Here is a 16737-nt window from a genome sequence, read left to right on the forward strand (position 1 = left end):
ATAAAGAAGGAATGCCTTAAGTAGTAGTAATGGGAATAAACTAGGCTTATGTTAGTCTATTACACATCAAATTACCATTCAAATTTGTTTATAAGTAAATACACATGAAGCAGTTCTAGGCACTGTTTATCTGGTTGTGTCTTCCAATGTATTAGCTATACAGGTATCTAAGCAAATTCCATAATATAATTCTCTTTCTCCAGGGGCCCTTATTCTGAATTTTAGTTCATTTAGAATCTTCTTTCCTAAACTCAAGAATTATTACATCATTTAGGACAGAATGTTCCCATGATGGTTAATATTATGTGTCAACTTGAGCAGGTTAAGGGATGGCAGGTAGCTGGTAAAACATTATTTCTAGGTGGGTTTGTGACAATGTTTCTGAAAGAGATTAACATTTGATTCAGTAGACTGAATAAAGAGACCAGCCCTCACCAGTATGGGGTGGGGGGCTGTGGAAAAGAACCATCATCCAACCCAATGAGGGTTTAAATGGAACAAAAAGTAGAGGGAGGACAAATTCTCTCTCTTCTGATCAGGAATATCTATCATTTCTTGCCTCAGACTTCAGAGCTCCAGGTTCTCAGGTCTCCAAACTCTGGGACTTACATCAGTGGTCCTCTGATTCTCAGGCCTTCAGACCTGCACTGAATTTACACCACTAGCTTACCTGGTTCTCCAACTTCTGGATGGCAGGCTACGGGATTTCTAGACCTCCATAACACATATGACAATTCCTATAATAAATCTCCTCATATATACTTATATACAGGAAAATTGGGTGTGTTTCTCTGGAGAACCCTGACTAAATAATTCAGTTACTTTATCAGAAATGCCAACATTTCAACATAGGAATTAATATCAAAACAAAAGAAATACTCCCTTGCCGAATTTCTTTCCATTAGGTGAATCCTCTGTGTGTTGGAGTCTTTATAATTTTATTTAAAAAGTGTTATATTTGAATTTTTACCAACTGAGGTTTGTACTGGTGTTGGGGAGAGGGGGAGCAATGAATTTTACTTCTATGTTAAACTTTATCTGGTATTTTCTCCAAAATAGAATCCAAATTATTTTTAATGAACATATTTTGGATCCGTTTCCTCCAACTACGCTATTCAAATATTTAAGAAATGGGCATCTACATTCAAGCATTCTTTCAGTATTGTATGTTTTTGTATTAGAAATAAGAATATGGTCTTTTCCCACTAACTTCTAAAAAGTTTTACAGTTATTTAATCCCTACCAAATTTATCTTCCTATAAGAAAATCTAGCCATATTGGCAGGATCTCATTAGACAAATCTAGTTTTAAAATCTATAAGCCTTAGATGAACTTAGAAAACCCATTAATCTCAGTGAATCCTATTTTATCTACATGTTTTAGTAAGCCAATTATAACAGGCTGCTATAACAAAAATACCATAGACTAAGTGGCTTAAACATTTATTTCTCAGTTCTGGAGGCTGGGAAGTACAATATCAAGATTCTGGAAGATGTGGAGTCTGGTAAGAAGTTACTTTCTCATTCAGAGATAATTGTCTTCTCACTGAGTTCTCAGTGGTGGAAGGAGTGAGAGAGTTTTCTGGGATCTCTTTTTTAAGGGCACTATGTCCAATTCATAAGGCCTCCACCTTCATTAACTAACGGCCTCCTAATACAGTCACATTGGTGATTAGCTGTCAACATGTGAATTTGGGGGTGGGGGGAGAAGGGAGCCACTAATAATCAGCCCATAACACTATCTATCTATAAAACTGAGACTCATAATTACTTAAAAGTGTTACTTTGAGGAATAGAATATGTTGATTAAATTCTAATGGCCTTCTACTTTTACTGATCATAACACGAAAAGACACACTGAAGGATGAACCCCAAACTCCCTGGTTTGGTATCAAGGTCATTCTTGGATATGTCACAGCTACAATTGCATTTCCCACCATCTCCACAAATCCATGTGCTCTAGCCATATTGGACTATCTACTTCCCCCAAAACACTTTGTAATTTCATGCCTTTCTAATTTTGTCTTTGGCATTTGCTATGCCTGAAATGCCAAAAGACTGCTCCACTTAATGAAATCTACTTCTTACTTAATGGCCTACTCGGCTATCTTCCCTAGGAAACTTAGCTTGGTATTTCCCAGGAAATTTAGTTGCCATTGTTAATCTATATGTGTATTATAGCACTTGCTATTATTCTCTTTTGTTAGCTATTACAATGTTAGCTTGTACCATACATGGTGAGAAAGTGATCCTGTATTAATCACCTCTGTGTGAAGCCAAGCACAGAGCCAAGAACATATGAGGTTTGCTCAGGAACTGATGTTGGAAAAATACTATAAGCAACCAAAGAGAAATCTTTGAAAAGATTTCCAAATTATGGAAAGTCATGAAATATTTTTAAAAGGTATATAGGCATTTCCTAGAAAGGTAAATTAGACATAAATCTATGAGATATTCTAACATAAATACCTTTGGGGTACTTCTAAAGAATGCTACAGGAATCTACTTATAGATTGAATGCTAGGAATCTACATATTTACAAGAGAATGGTGAATACCAACTATGTGTTATTCTTAATATTCTTTAAAATGGTAAGCCCTTGTATACCTTGATTTCAGGAAAGTATTTGACTAAGTCCTTGAAGATATCATTGACAAGAAGAAATGATGATGACAATACTATTAAATAATGGCATTTATTATTATACTATATTATATTATATATTAATAATATATATTATAATATTATATTATGTTATATTATTGTTATTAAAATAAATAGTATTTATTATTATTATGGGGGACTGTTTGCAGTCTGTGCCTTATGAGTATTGGTTAATGGAGAAAATTCAGGAGAAAAAATTTTCTGGTCTTGTGCCACTAGTTTTATGCTTGGGGTTTTCTGGTGAACATTTTTAATAGCTCCCTAAGAAAAGGACATAAAAGACAGTTTCATTATATTTACTGATAAAACACTAGAAAGTACATCTGGGGTACACTTCAGGAGTATACCACTTAGCACTATTGACCAGTTCATTCTTTAGGAGGAAGGGGACAGCTGTCCTGCCCATTGTAGATCTTTAGCAAAATTCCTGATCTCTACAGACTAGATGCTAATAACAACTTTCTCTGCCTCTCCATTCCATTTTTGACAACCAAAAATGTCTCTAGACATTGCCAAATGTTTCCTGGGAACAAAACCACCCTGAATTCTAGTTCTGGATTAGATTGATGAAGTGAGCCTAACAAAATAAAACTTACTGATAGAAGTTATTCATAAAGTAAAGAATGCACTTTCTGGTTTAATTTTTTATATCCTATGATATTAAAAGAATAAATGAATGAATGAATGAATGAATGGTGAGTGAATAAATTATTAAAAACACAATTTTGAACTTACATTTTAAAAACCACAATAACATCTCTTTAAGATGAAGAAAATCCAACTGACAAATATGTTATTCAAAAGGCAAAATTCAGTGTAAGTTCAACATGAGCCAAGTAGCAATATCACTCTTGGAAACCAAAGCCAAACCAAACTAAACCAACAAAATGATTGTAATGTTAGGATATATTAACAGAAATAGAATATCCAGAACAAGGGATGTGATATTACACTGGCATTCAGTTCTGTTGACATATATTTAGAGAAAATAACAGACTAGGGTGATTCTAGGTATGATTACAGATAAAGTTTCTGAAAAACATGTTGTAAGATAAATGGTTGAAGTAAACAAGATTGTTTATATTAGAAAAAAATAATGCTGGGGAACATGAAAATTTCAAATATTAAACAACAATCATGTGATGAATAAACGCTGTGTATTCCAAAAGGCTGAATTAGAATAAATGTATGAAGTTTTAAAGAGACATATTTAGGCTTTTCAAAATGCAATGGGCTATCTTGAAAACCCATGACTAGCTTCTATCTCTGAGATTCCCTGAGTCTAATGATTAAGTTAATAATATCCTCAAATTATTTCGGTACTCAATCATATATGTATCACTATGTTGACTATACCATGATCAAAATTGAATATTCAAATCATATCTAGCTTTTGCTTGACTGTTTTTCTTTAGAACCAATTTGAAATCTTTAATTATAATCATTGGTAAAATAAGCAAATCAACAAAAATATTTTTCTCATTTCTACAAGGTGAAGGACGTTGCAGTGTACCTACATTGGGTGAACATGGATTTGGTAAACAAGTATCAGCAGTAAGTAGACAAAAGTGGTGGGCTAAGCTAAAAAATGATCAGATGTGCAAATGTTGAAAACAAAACAAAACCTTTGTTTTGGGAAACTAATGGAAATAGAAGCAAGAAAACCAGTCCTCAGGCACTCACTCAAAAACACAAGGCTTGGCTTGAATCATCGGGGATATTTCCCAGAGAAGAAAGCTGAGTATCAGACCTTTCTGCCTAATTTTTCCATAGTAGCTCAAGGTTTCTCTTGTTCATCTCAGTCCATAAGGTCTCATCTAATCTTAAAGAGAGTTGGCTCATTAAAGACAGAAGGAAGGTTTTTTTATGGACCAAACATTCCTCAACTCTCCCTGAAAAAGATGATTTACCACTGCATAATAAATAGGACTTTCTTGAGAACAAGTAAGAACTATTACTCTGAGTTCCCTAAAAGTATTTCTATGATTGGCTTCCTTCAGTAGACTTCAGTGGTAACCCAAGTCATTGAGATATTCCTTTAAAAGAAATATCAAAAGAATAATGGGCTTATAGTAGAAGCATTGCTGTTCTTTAAGTCATAATCTGAAGCTTTTTAGCTACCACCTATAGTATCAGCAAATATTCCTGTTATCTTCTGTTCAAACCCTACTATGTTCTATCCTTTTTGACCCTGGCCTCAACTGCTCAACCGCTGCCTTCTTAGCTGAGTCTGTACTACCATCACCATGCCAACTACTGTACTATCTACTAGAACCTTGCTGTTCCACCAGAGAAGGACCTGTCTTCTCTAAGACTGAACTCTGGGTCTCTCCTATACCTAGACCTATGGTTTTCCTGACTAACAACACACATTTTTTTTTCATATATACAGATGTTTTACCAAAAAAGGAGCTATGGTCCCAGCAGACTTATCCCCTTATGGATGTTGCAGAAACAAAGTAACGTTGGCTTTGACAAAACACAATTTTTAACTATGTTCTTATTTTAATTGAGCTCCAAGAAAAGAAAAATAACCTAGAGAAATGAGATGAAAACAGATTAGCCATTTAAAAAAGAGCCCAGATTATTTCTGTCTTCAAGAATCAAGATACTTAAGGCACACAAAAATATAAATCAGGGAGAATCATATTTGCTGAGAAACTCAGTAGGGCCTTGCTTTATGGATGAATTCTGTCCTCGCTGCCATTCAAATCTCACCGATTTTTGAACAAGGCCAAATTGACAAGAAAACTAATTATGCCTCAATATGTTCTGTCTTAAGGAACTTTAATACTTTGTGGAAGTATTAAAAGGAAGAAACAAATTATTGCTTTAGACGAATCTAAAACAGATTAGATCACGTTAAGATAAAGAGTGATAAATTTGAGAGTTGTTTTCTAAGGCTAACCTCTGAATATGTTGAAGTTTGTTTATTAAGAGGGCAAGCTAGTTACTAACCAGGCTTAGGAATGCATCCCAAGGAATTAAGTGTCCCGCTTAGTTAACAAATTTATTATGAACTAAGTATCATCCACTCTTAATCCCAAAGGATTCCTCACACCTGGGCAATCACCCAAGTGCTGTTTAAGGTCATGTCTCAATTTAGCTAAGTTAAATGTTATATGTAATGAAAACTAGAATCCCACCAAATAATTTTACTTCATAAACATATCCAACAAGTGAAGGAAGGAATTTTTGTTTTTTATGACCCGAAGTTTCCATTCAATGTCTCAGACAAGACTACTTCAACACATACAAAGGATGACTAGGAAGGAGACTTACAAAAAACATCATAATATCAGAGTAAGTTTTTCCTTCTCAAGTAACAATATTCAGGTCATGTGCTTGCCAAAAACCATTCATTTCAGAAACATTTTTCTCCTGCTTTTCTCTCAACCTGCACCAAAGAAAATATAAGTTTGCTATAAACAGAATAACTCCAGTGGTATAATATATATCAATGACAAAGACAGGAAGTTTTCCACACATTGTATCATTGATATCTGTGATGTTAAACAAAACTCAGCCCAGATCACCCTCATTTTTTAAAAAACCATATTTAACAGAGCATCAGGAAAGTGTCTGAGGACAAGGATAGTACATGTCCCAGACAAATTGGCAATTTTAAAAATCAGTAATATAACATTCTCAGAACACACAGGTGGTGTTGATCTGTGAGAAGTGGCACTTGCTATAAAAGCTGAGAGAAACAGGGAAAACCCTTGTGAGACCACTCAGCTAATGGCCCCATTGTAATGGCTACTTTAAAACAATAATAATAACTTTAAATGGTAAAATAATAATAATAATAATAAGCCTCTCAGGAAAAAGTTGCTAAAATTTTCATGGAAATGATTTTCTTCTCACAAACACTGTACAATAATAGAGAACCTTACACATAGTAGGCAAGTGCTGGGAAAGTTGGGAGGATCTTTCTACCTGGCAGAAAAAAGCAAAGAATTAAAAACCTACCATTTTTAGTCTCGGCTGGATTTCTTGTTGGTGAAGATGAGGAGAAACTGGAACCCTTTTACACTGGTGATGTAAAATGGTATATACAGCCATATTGAAAAATTTTGGCAATTGCTAAAAATTAAATATAGAATTCCCATATAGGTAAACAATTCCATTCTTGGGTATATCTGAAGATAAATAAAAGTATATGTTTGGAAAATTTTGTAAAAAAAAAAAAAAAAAAAACCTACCATTTTTTTATTAAAAGCATAGTAGGAAATCAATAAATAATGGTTTTATTCCCCTCAACATTATTCAGAGTAAAATAACATATCTTTAAGTTGTATCTTTTTTTCTTTTAGCTTTAAAAGAATAATCGAGGACCTTCTAATTTTGGATAACAAATGTAACACAGAGAACCTCAACTGTTTCTCCCAACAAAGCAAATCATAGTCATGTAATGTGTCTACAGTAACTGTGTCACCTTGCAACTTATTTTTAACCTTGTTGATCTGAGCTTGTAAGGTTCTGTGTCTAATGAAATGATTTGTTTCAGTCCCAGAGCTTCCAAACATAAAAAACAACATCAAGGCTTATTAAATGATTTTGAATGTGAAAACAAGAAAGCAAGAAAAGGTATGCATAGTCTCAGGTCTATCACTGAGGTTAAAATCTATAGCTAACTTTAGAGCACTTCAACTTTAAATCAAAGTTTCAGGAAAACTGAATGAAATGCTGGAAGGGTGACCATTTCCAAAGAAATTTAGGAAAATGGTATTATAATTTTAGTTGATGGTTTCTTTTATTTCTAAGAAACTAAGAAACTAAGAAATTTCTAAGAAATGAAGTTTTTAATTTTTTAAATTTTTTTATAAACATATATTTTTATCCCCAGGGGTACAGGTCTGTGAATCGCCAGGTTTAAAACAGTATATTCAAAAGCATTGTAAAGAATTACTATATTCCATGTCATTTTATATTTTAGCTGAGTAAATCTGTTATTTGTCACATGAGACAATATACAATAGTCTGAAAAAAAATCAAAGTTAGGTTTTGAACAATAACATCATAATTTTAGTAGAATGATCTTTTGATATAAATCCTTTCTCTGTTTTTGAAAATCAATGACTCTTTCTAAATCAATGAAGCAATCAAAGCATCCATAAAATCAATTATACATTTGGTGTATTACTTACGACACATTTCAGATATTTGATTTCTATGCTAACTTATATTACTCACAAAGTATCAGACTTAATTTGAAGTACAATGACTTCAAGACCTAGTGGAGAAGCAAGTATGAAATGTCTTACTAAACTATCCTCCATAGATAAAAAGAGTATTTTTGAAAACACTGAGTCACACTAAAGTGTCTAGGAGAAAGATCAGAAAGAAAGAAGATATGATGAGTTTTTCATCCTGCAAAGCCCATCTGCATAGTTCTGAAAGAAAGGAAATTGACTTGGAAATTGACATGAGAGATTTGGGCTAGATAGGAGAAAGAATTTCCTAGCAGTAAACATCATAAAATCATTGAATTGTTACCATGGGTCACTACTGTACTCGAATACTTCATCAGGACTTATAAATCAAATCACATCTGGCTTGGCATTTAGTATTATTTAACACGAAAAAACTAATATAATCTAATTTATAAGTATTTACTGAGTATTCACAACAAAGGAATTTAAGAAAATATTATGAAGTCACTTTTAATCAGTAAATAAAATATTGGTGGTGATTCTTCCTCGAGCTAGGTTAAACTCTCCATCTGATCCCTGTAACATAGAGTGCACTTCTCTATTATGGCCTTTACCAGATTATGTAATGATTTACTTAATTATTTGTCTGGCAGCTCAACTAGACTATGAGATTTTTAAAGTGCACAACTGCATCTCATTTGTCTTGTATCCCCAATGTTTATGATCTACTATAGATTCAAACGTTACTGAGTAAGAATGTAAGTATAAAAGGGATCAATGGGGAAAAAATGTACCCATCACCCAGACATCTGTAACAAAATGCAAATGTAATAATCCAATGAAAAGTAAATGACTGCCAAAAGATATATCTGTGTTTTTATAATAAATATTTTATAACAACAAGGCCTCAAATTTCAGTGATTTTATTTACATATTACTCTGGGACATAAGAATGCTTTTCCTCTAGGGAAAAACAAAAAGGAAAGCAATCACCTCCATATATATGAATATATATATATGAAAACTTTATAGACATATTTCATGAAAACTGTTGTGCTTAAGGGGGAAATATTTTTTTAAACTCACAAAAGAAATAGAGGATTTTGTTTGTTTGTTTGTTTGTTTGTTTGTTTAAAGGTAGTGATCTTTAGATCGCTTATTCCAAGTTCTTATTTTAAAGTTGAGTAAAGATATTGAGAAACATTAAGAGGCATAACAGATAGACATATCTGCAAATCTCAGCTCTACAGAACTATGACTCTAGGAAAATTATAACATTTCCAGTTTAATTAATCATTCTAAGCATTTAAAAATAAAGTGGAATTAAAAATACCTTATAGGAGGGGCATCTGGGTGGCACAGTTGGTTAAATGTCTGACTCTTGGTTTCGGTTCAGTGTCGTGATCTCAGGGTCATGCTCTCAGGCTCATGAGATTAAGGACCATAAGGGGCTTCACACTCAGGTCTGCTTAAGACTTTCTCTCCCTTTTGGGCATCTGGGTAGGTCAGTCAGTTACGCTTCTGCCTTTAGCTCAGGTCATGATCCCAGGGTCCTGGAATCAAGTCCCACATCAGGCTCCCTGCTGGGCAGGGAGCCTGCTTCTCCCTCTGCCTCCACTCCCCATGCTTGTGCTCTCTCTCTTTCTCTCTGTCAAATAAATAAATAAAAGCATTAAAAGACAAAAACAAACAAGACTTTCTCTCCCTTTCCCTCTGCCCCTCCCCCTCTGCAAATAAATAAATAAATCTTTTAAAAAATTTATCTTACAGTATGTTGTAAGGGTTGAAATGAAAGTACATACCAGATCCATAGTAGAAGCTTAATCCATGTTACTTATGAAGGGAAATAACATATTATAGAAGAAAGAAATTCAGTGTAAATGTAGTGTGAACTGTGGCTATATAACCTATTAATAAATAAATGCAAATTAATCTCTCTGAATCTCAGTTTTGCTATCTATAAAAGGAAAGTATTCTAACTAATTAGTATATATTGAAAAACAGCCACTCAAAGATGTCAAGTCTTAATCCCTGGTGCATGTAAAGCTTACCTTATTTGAGAAAATAGTTTTTTATATATAATTAAGACCATGAGATGAAATGATTGCCCTGGATTATTTTTATCTGGGTGGGCCTTAAATGCCATCATGAATATGCTTATAAAATAGAGCAGAGGACAATTCTACACAGACAGAGAAGACATATAGAGAGGTCAGAACAGAGAGGTAGATATTGGAGTGATATAGTCAAAAGCCAAAGAATGTCTTCCATGAAGTCTTCCCATTGGGTTGCTGCAGAGAGAGACTCTCTTCATTTCTGAGCAGTCAAAGATTAACAAGTGAGGACATAACTATTTTATTGATGATGCTATATTAGTATTTGATCCAAAAAAGTGGTAAATAAATACAAATACTGTAGTTACTGAAGATTTGTTTAAGAATTAATTAGCATATCTGACACACTTAGTACAACTGGCATATAGAAGGCACTCAATAAAAAGTAGTACTCAGGGGCGCCTGGGTGGCTCAGTGGGTTAAGCCGCTGCCTTTGGCTCGGGTCATGAACTCAGGGTCCTGGGATCGAGTCCTGCATCGGGCTCTCTGCTCAGCAGGGAGCCTGCTTCCTCCTTTCTCTCTCTGCCTGCCTCTCTGCCTACTTGTGATCTCTCTCTGTCAAATAAATAAATAAAAATCTTTATTAAAAAAAGTAGTACTCATATTGTCAATAATATATTGAATTAGTTATGGAAATACCGGCTGTAGTAACTAGTAAGTCCTCCAATTCAGTGCCTTAACTTATAGAAGCTTATGTTATCCCATGCAAGTGTTAGTTGGAGGGTGAGTCTTCTCATGATAGTAACTTAGGAACATAGGCTGTTCCCATTTTGTGGTCCACTTATTCCCTAGGGCTCATGAGTCCTTTGTTCCAATTCAGCAAAAGGAGAAATAGATTGGAAAAGCTTCAGCTACTCTTTCAAAAGCCCAATCTTATGGTGACAATTATCACTTTCATACATATTTCCTCAGTTAAAACAAATCAAACAATCCATCTAGATGTTAATGGGCTTGCATAATGTAGTTCTAGTGGAACAGCCTTCTTCTAGTGGTAACTCCACACTATAAAAGACAGAACACAGATTCTATGTGAACATCTCTGTGCACCCTTCTTCCCCACCAGAACACACTTATCTCCACCCTAGACTGTCCTGTCACCAGCTTAAAATCTAGGAGCTCTGAGTGTGACAGAGTCCTTTCCATTAGATCCATATGTGGCAACTTTTAGTCTAAAGATGGATGAACTGAAAGTCAAGTTGTCTTCCTTCCACATCCCTGACATTTAATGTACAGTGTTAAAGCAGAGACAGGATAATCACCATAAAAATTCCAAATGAGGAAAAGGAAGAATGGGAAACACCTGGTGTTCTTGGTCCATAGTAATAATGAAGTTCTGCGAGGGGCAGGTATTGTGAAGATCCTTACCCTGAATGACAGAAGTTCTCTGATTAGACGCTGGCTCAAAACTCCCTTGCCAATACAGTTAGTAGGTTCAAAGTTAGTAGGTTTTGGGTTTGTTTACTTCTAGGGAATTCCCTGTTAATAATGACAAAGTTCTTTTACCTTCTCGACAATGTTGAGCTCAACAGTTTAGCTGAAATTGTAATGGATTTTATCAACCTTATCTCATCTAAATTGAGGTCCAGAGCCTTAAGTTTTTCCAAATCTTATGAGGTCAGAGATTTCTGGATTTTATCTATTGCCCTTTATTTATGCTCTTAAAGCTAGTCAAGTTTTGTTTGAATGCATCTCTTTCTTATAATATCTTGTAAAATGCAGAAAATAACAATAAACACAAACTATAATATTCTGTTTTCCAATTTCTGGGCCTAGAGCCATAGGCTTGGAAGGCATATGGCCAAACTTCAAAGTCACCACAGGCAACAGTTTTATCACAAGCCCTGCAAGTGCAAAACATGCATCTCCACTGCCCCAACCTCTAATATCTGTTTTATCATCATCCAATCTTTAGGTCAAAGTTACCTATTTTTTTTAAGCAGTGACACAACTTCTGGTATCCACTTGGTTAAGTAACGTTGGCCAGAATAACGAAAAATTTTTTCATTGATAGTAGATGTTCATTTCTCACTTAAAATATTCCAATTCCTGTCAGATAATAAATCTGTGTCCAAATCGCATCAATCAAATGGTTCTGCTAGCAAATAAGGAACTCCTTATAACCATTTGCTCTCATATTCCAGTGGACGGAATGAATCACATGGCTATATCTGGGTAAATAGTGCACACGAATTATAGTCCCTGGCTGGGCTATCCTTTGAAAAGGGGAGCATGAATTTTTGGTGATCAGCTGGCTTTCTCTTTCACAGATAACTAATTAATAGCATTAATTTTATAGAATAATTGAGCATGATAAAAGAGCAGGAAATAAGATATTAGAGCATAGTTTCATGTTCTAATGGTAATAGAGTATAGTTCACAGTTCTAATCTAGGACCAAAACCAAAATATTTCTAATTTACCTATACAATCCTAAATTTTTTTTTTGCATGTTTAATTTTTTATTTTTTAAAAACATATATTTTTATCCCCAGGGGTACAGGTCTGTGAATCACCAGGTTTACACACTTCACAGCACTCACCAAAGCACATACCCTCCCCATTGTCCATAATCCCACCCCCTTCTCCCAAACGCCCTACCCCAGCAACCCTCAGTTTGTTTTGTGACATTAAGAGTCACTTATGGTTTGTCTCCCTCCCAATTCCATCTTGTTTCATTGATTCTTCTTCTACCCACTTAAGCCCCCATGTTGCATCACCACTTCCTCATATCAGGGAGATCATATGATAGTTGTCTTTCTCTGCTTGACTTATTTCGCTAAGCATGATACGCTCTAGTTCCATCCATGTTGTCGCAAATGGCAAGATTTCATTTCTTTTGATGGCTGCATAGTATTCCATTGTGTATATATACCACTTCTTCTTGATCCATTCATCTGTTGATGGACATCTAGGTTCTTTCCATAGTTTGGCTATTGTGGACATTGCTGCTATAAACATTCGGGTGCACGTGCCCCTTTGGATCACTATGTTTGTATCTTTAGGGTAAATACCCAATAGTGCAATTGCTGGGTCATAGGGCAGTTCTATTTTCAACATTTTGAGGAACCTCCATGCTGTTTTCCAGAGTGGCTGCACCAGCTTGCATTCCCACCAACAGTGGAGGAGGGTTCCCCTTTCTCCGCATCCTCGCCAGCATCTGTCATTTCCTGACTTGTTGATTTTAGCCATTCTGACTGGTGTGAGGTGATATCTCATTGTGGTTTTGATTTGTATTTCCCTGATGCCGAGTGATATGGAGCACTTTTTCATGTGTCTGTTGGCCATCTGGATGTCTTCTTTGCAGAAATGTCTGTTCATGTCCTCTGCCCATTTCTTGATTGGATTATTTGTTCTTTGGGTGTTGAGTTTGCTAAGTTCTTTATAGATTCTGGACACTAGTCCTTTATCTGATATGTCGTTTGCAAATATCTTCTCCCATTCTGTCAGTTGTCTTTTGATTTTGTTAACTGTTTCCTTTGCTTTGCAAAAGCTTTTGATCTTGATGAAATCCCAATAGTTCATTTTTTCCCTTGCTTCCCTTGCCTTTGGCGTTGTTCCTAGGAAGATGTTGCTGCGGCTGAGGTCGAAGAGGTTGCTGCCTGTGTTCTCCTCAAGGATTTTGATGGACTCCTTTCTCACATTGAGGTCCTCCATCCATTTTGAGTCTATTTTTGTGTGTGGTGTAAGGAAATGGTCCAATTTCATTTTTCTGCATGTGGCTGTCCAATTTTCCCAACACCATTTATTGAAGAGGCTGTCTTTTTTCCATTGGACATTCTTTCCTGCTTTGTCGAAGATTAGTTGACCATAGAGTTGAGGGTCTATTTCTGGGCTCTCTATTCTGTTCCATTGATCTATGTGTCTGTTTTTGTGCCAGTACCATGCTAACCCTGGCTCTGTGGCGCAATGGATAGTGCATTGGACTTCTATACAATCCTAAATTAATGTCACTTTTAAAGTGAGGGTAGGACACTTCTGGTTTAGATTAATGCTCAGATTTCACTTGAGCTAGGCATATCAGCCTAGCAAGCAAGGTGCAGATTTTTCTTTTAATTTTAGGAATATTTTTTTAAGATATTATTTATTTATTTGACAGACAGAGATTACAAGTAGGCAGAGAAGCACGCAGAGAAAGAGGAGGAAGAAGGCTCCCTGCTGAGCAGAGAGCCTGATGCGGGGCTCGATCCCAGAACCCTGGAATCATGACCTGAGCTGAAGGCAGAGGCTTTAACCCACTGAGCCACCCAGGTGCCCCTCATTTTAGGAATATTTGATGAAGTAGCCTGCTACTATGTAACAGGCACTATTCCAGGCTCTTGAAACTCTCCACTGAACAAAACAAAGACTTCTGCTTTTGTGAAGCTTATGCCCAGAAAGATGTTCAATAACCTACACGTAGAATGACCACTATAAACACAGTGTTAGTTTTTGAGGCAGTGTTTTTACAACTGGGGTTAGCTAGTCTATATTCTTATCCACACTCTCCCCATTAGAACTCTACCCTTGACTGAGACATGCAACCTCCCAGAACTCATCTGCATCTCTAAAACTGAAGCAATAAAATTTTCTCCCTGACTTTACACAGTTGTTCCAAGAGTCTCACCAGGTTAATTTTGTTGATCTCCTATCTAGTCTTCTTGCCTCAACTCTTACAGTCACTGTCCTCAGAGCAGCCATAAAGATTTCATTTACTCTTTGTGAGAGTTCATGAGGTTTCTCAAAAGGAGCATATTTTCCTCTGAAGTAATGCATAAATAACATATTCTCTGTATCCTTTCACATCCTCAAAACTTCACTGGCTATCCCTTCAAAATCAATGCAGAATCCTACCATTTTTCTCCATCTCCACTGCTATCATTCTGGCCTGACCCCTCTTATCTCTCCTACAAATTATTATAATGCCCCTATTTAGGTATCTTGCTTTGATTTTGTTCTATCATCTATTCTCCACATAGCAAGGAGTTAGACCATGTCACTCATCTGCTCAGAATCCTTCAATAATTCCAGCTCACTCCAAATAAACTAAGATCCTACTCATCTCCTTCAAGGCACCTATAATCTTACCCCTGCCTTCCCTTCCACCTTATCTTATTCAATCTTCCCCTTTGCTTACTCTATTCTAATTTGGACTCTTGGTTTTCTTTTTTTTTTTTTTTAATTTTTAATTTTTTATATAAACATATATTTTTATCCCCAGGGATACAGGTCTGGACTCTTGGTTTTTTGTTTGTTTTCCAGAACACAAACTCAGGTGTGCCTCACTGCTGCTTCCTTCTGAAATCTTAGCCCCTGGAGATTGTCAGGGATTTTTTTTTTTTCCCTGACTCTGTCCAGAGACAGAGGGAAGACTTCCCTGGCCAAACCCATAGGAAAGAACACTTATTTAGAACTGTAATTCACTATGTCCTTTATCCTAGCTTCTATTATTCATAGTATTGATACCTATTATATATATCTTGTATTTGTTTATTGCGTATCCATCTGTCACAAACAATATAAGTTATGAGAGAGCAAAGATTTTGTCTGTTTTGTTCAGTGATTAGAATACTACCCAACATACAGTAGGTGCTCAATAAATGACTTTTAAATAACTAACTGATCTTTGAGAATATCAATTTTTATTCATATTGTTCTACTTAATAAAGCAAGCATTCTAAACTATATGATAATGTTATCCCTCCCAGTAATTCATTAAAGCTATTTTTATTTTAAATTAATAAAAATGTGGCCTATATTTTATTTTTCCTAAATCAACCCTAATGTAAAAAAGGCTTCTCATAATCATGGTAGCTAATGTGTATTATTATTAGAATAAGACTATCTTAATGTGCAACCATTACAAATGATTTTTCAGGCACATCCAAATGCACAGGACATCTTGATTTACATTATTAGCTTTTTCATCTAAACTACAAGCCCATGAATACAGATAGAACTGTACATGTGTGCATGCAATTCTATTATATCTGTAAATGATAGAGATTTATATATTTATATACCTTTCTGTCTCTCTCTTCTTGGATTTCTATTTCTCCAGTGGTATGGTAGGGAAGAAGAAAATGTGCTTCTCTGTTAAAATACAAATCTCAAAAACCTTCAAAATCACAGTATAAATCCTATATATTCTGGGAAAGACTGCATTTCATTAACATATATTTTGCAAAGGTTAAGTTTTCCGCTCAGAATTTGGTAATTAATTGTTATTGCTTCCTTATAAGGGTTATGTAATTACTGGAAACTCTTCAGTAGACTTTGTCTAATCTCATTATTCTTGTAATAAAATTTGCTTTTGAAAGTCTTGAGTTTTTGCTATCAGTTACCAAATAGAGTATGGTTCCTCTTTAAGAATTCAAGATCAGTGAGCAAACAAAAGCAGTGTTTAGGTAATTACTGCCCTCTTCCAAAACAGAAAAGTATAAGAATGCATAACAGATTAGCTCCCAAAATGCACTCTCCATGTCAAAAACCTGGGCTTTGCATGCTACACACACACACACACACACACACACACACACACCAAAAAACCTGACATTAATAGATCCCCAGAAGACACTGCTTCAACAACACTGGACTTCTGGTTCTGGGAGTCATGTTGGCTCAAGTGTTATGAGACCATTAAAAGCACTATTTGAGGAATGAAACAACTCATAGGTTCTAGATTATAGATAGCTGTCCTCTGGAACACTATTTTAAAATTCACAAAAGTTGAGAAATATTTTATTCCCCAATAAAAACTAAACAAAACAAAAATCTTATGAGAAAATGGAATGGAAAAAACCCTTTTTATTTGTCTAAGTAATTTGAT

At 35.2% G+C, this 16737-nt stretch overlaps 1 long non-coding RNA gene across 1 annotated transcript in view; it reads left to right on the top strand.

The window, feature by feature from the left end:
• The first annotated feature begins 302 nt into the window (after window positions 1-302).
• The window catches only part of LOC101676142, a 28913-nt gene continuing 12478 nt past the window's right edge, over window positions 303-16737 (top strand). Inside the window, exons 1-2 of the long non-coding RNA XR_001181092.2 lie at window positions 303-361; window positions 4156-4217. This is a non-coding gene — a long non-coding RNA (uncharacterized LOC101676142). The remainder of the gene's footprint in view (window positions 362-4155; window positions 4218-16737) is intronic.

The sequence above is a fragment of the Mustela putorius genome, unplaced genomic scaffold, assembly GCF_011764305.1.
Source record: "Mustela putorius furo isolate JIRA1106 unplaced genomic scaffold, ASM1176430v1.1 tig00003863_pilon_pilon_pilon, whole genome shotgun sequence".
NCBI lineage: Eukaryota > Metazoa > Chordata > Mammalia > Carnivora > Mustelidae > Mustela > Mustela putorius.